We start from the raw sequence: 6,422 nt of genomic DNA on the forward strand, positions 1-6,422 counted from the left end.
TGAGGTGAGAATTCATACATCAGACCCTCTGGAGGCTTATAGTCGGTATATGGATGACCGGGGGGAGCCTGGAGTCAGCAAGTTAAATATAAAATATTGGCCATCCAGCAAGTTGTTTCTCCTACTTGCCTGCTCCATGGGGGTGAAGGGGGAGAGGGATCATCCACAAGAATAATAATGTGATGAATAAAACCTGTCTTTCTTTCTGCTTACCCAGCAGAAAGGATTAGTTATTGTAGTTCAAAGGCTACTAATGAGTAAGGCCACACGCTATAAACCTCTGGATGTGTAGTGTGGTTGTCTTCAGGGAAGGCAGACAGAACTCTCGATTGGAGTGTAATTAGCACGGGCAGAGGGCTTTGTTCCCCTCTGCTCATCCTTTGTTTCTATCTAGCATCTCCTGCTGTATCTTCCGGTCTCTCGTCTCCCCTCTCCTTCCCCGGTCAACGACTCAGCTCTACTCCTGAAGCTGTTCCATTTTGAATGGGAACGGCGGTGATACTCTATCACGGTGACTCTCATTCCCCTTGGGTGTGTGAACAGAGTCTTTATTTTCTCTAAATCAGATTGCCACACTGGTGGGAAGTTTGGTTTCGGATGCCTTGGCAGCCAGCCCAGGAGTAGCCGCCTGTGTGCTGTGATTGTCCTCTGTGGAGGCTCGGCTCTTCCCAGGGTACACTGGGGAGTCGGATGAGGATTCTGGGGAGCTCTCTGCTTTACCACAGCTTCTACTGCCCTCACAGAGTGACCCTCTCAGCGAGCATCCAGCATCGGGTTCCTGAAACCACAACCAGAAAGCAAAGTCAGCTCTGTGCCTCGTTGACGTCAGGGGCACACGGCAGCCTGACTGTCTTTGATCTGGAGGAGAAACCATTCAGAGAGCAAGACCCAAAACCTTAGTGGTTAGGAGACACATGTGGTTGGTGCTGCTGCTCTGGACAGTGCACCAGGACAACCTTCTAGGAGATCCTGCTGGTCAGCGCTGTCTAGGCCAAGCCCTTTGGCAACATTCATTCATTTCGTGATTCAGAAGGCACTGAAGAGGTATGTAGTCGTGGAACTCTCATTTTAATCAGGAGGAGACAAGCAGGAAGTTCTGAGTTAATTACCCAGTTAACCAGGACCTGATCAGGCTTTTAGAGTAGGTCCCTGATACTCGACCACACCGCCCCACTCTGGGAAAGTGCATATTTGCGTGACGGTGCAGAACATCCTATGAAGACACTGTGATTAGAGCCCCCAGGTAGGACTTAGTGACTGGAGGAGGAATGGCTGCCTATCTGTACATACTAGGCTGTGACAACGGAGTGGCTGTTCGCCAGCGGCCATGAGGATAGTGCTGGTTATGCAGCAAGTGGAAGACCTACCTGTGACCAGGTTTAGGTCTTGCCTGCTGCTACCTGGGAACCCAGGGAGCCGGAGTCCTAGCAACCTCCTCCTCCATCTTCAGTCATCCCCAGAAGCCTCAGCTCCCAACCTTGTTGATTAAAGTTGGAGAGGGTGCTGAGCTCAGGCATGGGGGGGAGTAGGACTCTAGGGGGAAGGGGGAAGGAAGCTTGCTTTGCCCTGCATTTTTGGACACCAAGGGGATCTGCAAAGAGCCTGCTTTTGAGATCAGCGCCACACTCACAGAAAACACAGGTCTAAATGGGAAACGTGCAGAGAAAGCAGAGAAGAACAAAGGGAGATTAAAGATTTTTTTCGTTGATTACTTTCCGTGCATTTGCGCTCGGAGTGCTGCGCATTGAATTGACCAGGGAACATTTTTAAAGATTCGACACTTGGTAATGTGCCACAGAGCTATGTAAACAGAATTTTGCCTCGATGTGGGCTTTTGAAAGGGCAAACACAAGGGAGGATATATTTGCCGGAAAACCAAGAATCCAGGATTTTTGACAAGCAAAATGCTTAATGTTTACACAGAGGTTTTCAATTTACAAAGAGTTTTTTCCACAGGCTGCTTCACTGATGTTCTGATAGGTGGGTGGGACTATCAGCAGGGCAACGAGAGCTGAGCAGACTCAGAATCTGATGCCCTGGATAAAACATGTATCCTTTCTTAGTGTCTGTTTCCTGGGAGGTTAGAGTGCATGTGCTTATCAATGCTGCATGCCTACAAACAAATGCATATTCCAGGTCGTCTGCAGGGGGCAGAGCAGGACAGGCAGCAGGGATCCATCTAGGGTCAGTGGCAAAGTTTAGGGCTAGCCCAGTCCAGCCTAGAAGCAGTAAAGAGGAAATCCTGAGCTCCATGTCAAATACAGAAAGGAAGTTGCTGGCTGTGACAGTTGCTGATACGAGTCCTGGAGCCTCTGGTCACACCCTTCACGGACATTTGAATACATTTGAATACATTCCTTTGACTATATGGAGCTTGTGATCTGCCTCTGAGCTACGGAAGATGCCAAGGACTGCTATGGGACTCCCCTGACTGGGTTGCATTAGGTGACAAAGGTGACTGATGCTGCTCTATCAGGTAGATGCACTCTCTTGATTAGGTTACTCAGCAAGAGAAAATTGTCCCAGTGTTGATTTGAAGAGGTGAGCTGCCATGTGTTGGGGGGGGACCCATGACAGGGACATGTGGGTATCTCCTAAGAGCTAAGTAACAACAGTCACTAGACTCAGGGTCCTCAGACACAGACACCAGGAAAGGAGGTCTGCCACATACAACCCATGGCTCCCCCAACCCAGCAAGCTTGAGAGCTATTTCTCCTTCATGAAGTCTTCCCGTGAGAACACAGTCCAGCTGGCCTTGACATGTCCTCTCAGAGCCTGCACAGATGACCTGGCTGGGTTGTGTCTGTATTCCTTCCTGTAAAGACTGAGATAAACGGGCATGGCTTGAATAGCTCCATCTGTTTCAGAGCAATAGAGAACTAATACACCGAGGCCTGAGGAAGACCCTCTTCCACCAGCCTCCTGGAGGACATGAAGATTCAGCTGCTCAAGGGACACATGAAATGAGTCAGGAGGCCAGCCAGGCCAGGCCCAGGAACGTGCCACCAGAACACAGTAGGGCTGTCTTAGGGTCGGTCTTACTGCTATGAACAGACACTAATGACCAACATGAGTTTCGTAAAGGACAACATTTAATTGGAGCTGGCTTACAGGTTCAGGGGTTCAATCCGTTATCATCAAGGCGGGAGCATGGCAGCATCACAGCCTCCAGGCAGGCATGGTGCAGAAGGAGCTGAGCTCTACATCTTTACCCAAAGGAAGCCAGGAACAGACTGAGCATCCTCAGGCAGGAGGGTCTCCAAGTCCACCCCCACAGTGACACACTTCCTCCAACAAGGCCACCCCTTCTAATATTGCCACTCCCTGGGCCAAGCATATGCAAACCATCACAAGGGCCTACAAAGGAACCTGTAGATCTTGTATCTTTGTTCCAGCCTGATGTGCCTAGTAATTCATGCTGTTTGAAAGGCTACTGCTGAATCCACCGGCACAAACACACTGGCTGACAGAGAGATGACCAGGTGCCTGTTCAAAGCACACGGGCCCAGAGAAGCCAAGTTTTGATCTATAACAATCTTTAGGGCAAAAACTCACACACCAGCTGTCCTGCACATGAGCAGGCCACGGAAGAGAGCTCTCCAGCCTCAGATGCTGCAAATGACTGAAAGTTCATGGTTGCCTACAGCGACTTTAGCTCAAGGAAACTCAGTTGGCAAAACCTCCTGCCCTGGCACCTCACCAGGGAGGCTCAAAAACAGCCTACCCTGCACAGAATGCCGCGGATAAATATCAACGTGGGAGAACCTTGGTCTTCCCTGTATCACCTGTAAACAGACCATGTTAATCTTTGTGGCTGTTTTTGCAGGCCACATAGGAAACTGAGTTTTCCATGGACTTCATGTGGAAGTCCACAGGACTACAACAGGAGCCCTTAGAATCTGAATAAAATTGATTCTCAGCTTGGGATGTACAACATCTTGCCAGCCCTTCAGAGAGTAATGTCAGAATCTGCAGGAGTGGGTACCAGGCAGAAGTGTTGATTTTTAAACTCCCGTGGTTCCAGGGAGCAGCCAAGACTGTGGCCCATTGAAATAAAGGATCCTTAGGGCTTTGTCACCTATAGCATGTAGGCCTGAGGTTATTGATAGATCCTTGAATACTCACATAAATTTAAATGTAGTAAGACGTATACATGCAAACCCATTAAAGGGCTAGCTGCATGTCTGTTTGCTTCTACCACTTACAGTTATAAGCATATACACATATAAACATACACATAAGCATCATATACATACATATATATCATATACAATACACATATACGTCTCTTCGAAGAATCAGGCTCTATGTTAGTCATAGAGCTGGACCTGCACCAACAGAGGTTTCAATGAATTTTGTCATTCCCCAAAACCAAAGCAAACTACTCTTTGGCAGCCAGTGGATAATTTGCCTGTCTTCTCCCTTCAGAATAGATTCTGGGCAAGGATACTTTCTAAGAGGGCCTTGGTGTGCTCTGAGCAGTGAAGCATGTCTCTGTTTTTCTCTTATTGCTTGTTTGCGGTTACAGCTGTTATGACTCCAGAGTAGAACTCAGGACACAGGTGTACAAAGACATCAGGGAGTCTGTAGGACACCACCTCCAAAAGACGGGAGTAATGCAGAAACCTTGCCATGGTCTCTGATTTTATTTCACAACTGTCTGTGGAACAAAACCATCCAAAAACTGCAGAATCCGAGCTTCATCTCAGAGCTCCTGTGCGCTCCTCTGTAGACTGGGAACAAAACCGCAGAATAAATAGCAGTTCAGGTTTTGGAAAACCCCAAAGGCTATCTCTTGCACAGATGTTTTAGAACCGTGTCAGCATTATCAACGCAGAAGATGCAGACTCCGTGCTTCACTCCCTTTGCTGGTTTCTGTAAGAATGTGGGATGGTATGGTTGGCACTGGAAATTGACGTGTTACACTCAGGTCCTGCACAGTTCCTCATGTTTCCTTGGTGGTCTCTTTCTTCTTCTGTGTTGTCGTCCTTCTGAACATAGGTTAATAGGAAATGTAAAACCTTGGGGTATGGCCTCTGGGTTTCTGAAAGGTCAGGTGGGACCTGGAAGACACTGTCCTCAACCAAACCAGGAGGCAAAGCCCTTCCCTTTCCCTTCTGAAGACTTCAAGTGTGTGTTTGTGTGTGAGTGTGTGTATATGTGTGTCTGTGGGTATGTGTATGTATGTATATATATGTATGTGTGTGTCTGTGAGTATGTGTATGTATGTATATATATGTATGTGTGTGTCTGTGAGTATGTGTATGTGTGTATATATGTATATGTGTGTGTATGTGTATATGTGTGTGTCTGTGGGTATGTGTGCATATATATATGTGTATGTATGTGTGTATATATGTGTGTGTGTCTCCGTACGTGTATGTGTGTGTATATATGTATATGTGTGTATGTGTTTGTATGTGTATGTGTTTGTGTTTGGGTGTGTGTATGTATATATGTTTGTGTGTGTCTGTGTCTATGTGTGTATGCATCTGTGTGTAGATGTCTATGTGTTTGTCTGTGTCTGTGTCTATGTGTGTATGTGTGTATGCATCTGTGTGTATATGTCTATGTGTTTGTCTGTCTATGTCTGGGTGTATGTATGTATATATGTGTGTGTCTGTATCTGGATGTGTGTATATGTGGCCTATGTATGTGGATATGTGTATCTGTCTGTGTCTGGATGTGTGTCTGTGTCTGTGTGTGTATGTGTGTGTGTGTCTATGTATATGTTTATGTGTGTTTGTCTGTGTCTTTGTGTATATATGTGTATATGTGTGTATATATGTGTATGTGTGTGTATGCATGTGTGTGTCTAGGTGTGTGTCTGTGTATATGTGTGTCTGTGTGTCTGTGTGTCTGTATGTGTGCATGTGTATATGTGTGTCTGTGTGTGTTCTCACCTGCCTTTCTTCCTCCTCTCCTGTGCTCTCCTTCTCATGGCTCCACTGCGTTTCAGGTTCTGCTTTCTCTACAGTTTGAGCAAAAACCACCATGCGGTATGTAAAGGGGTTCAGTTGCTCCAGGTCGCTTTCTTGTTCTTGTAGTCTTTGGAAATAGCTCATCCCCAACATCACCTCCATTCTAAGAACCAGGAAACTAAGAGGAAGTGGCATGTCAAGTCATTTGTCACTTCCTGTGCCCACGTCCTTAGGGCCTCCTCCCGTTTTGTTGTACAGCTGCGGACCGCCTAACAAACTGAAGGTGGGACTAAAGTCGGGGGGGGGGGTCCCTAGATCATTGTCTTGGTAGGAAACACTGTGGGCGCAGAGATGCTCAGGCAGAAGAAGGAGAATGGAAAGAAGGAAAGAGGACTCTTAGCATCCTGGAACCTCTGGGAAAGCCACACACATTACACGCAAAAGTTAGAGAGCAGGTCCTTCCCCAATGAATAGAGATTTCAGGGGACCAATCACTGGGCG

The sequence above is a fragment of the Rattus norvegicus genome, chromosome 6 (genome assembly GCF_036323735.1).
Source record: "Rattus norvegicus strain BN/NHsdMcwi chromosome 6, GRCr8, whole genome shotgun sequence".
Classification (NCBI taxonomy): Eukaryota; Metazoa; Chordata; class Mammalia; order Rodentia; family Muridae; genus Rattus; species Rattus norvegicus.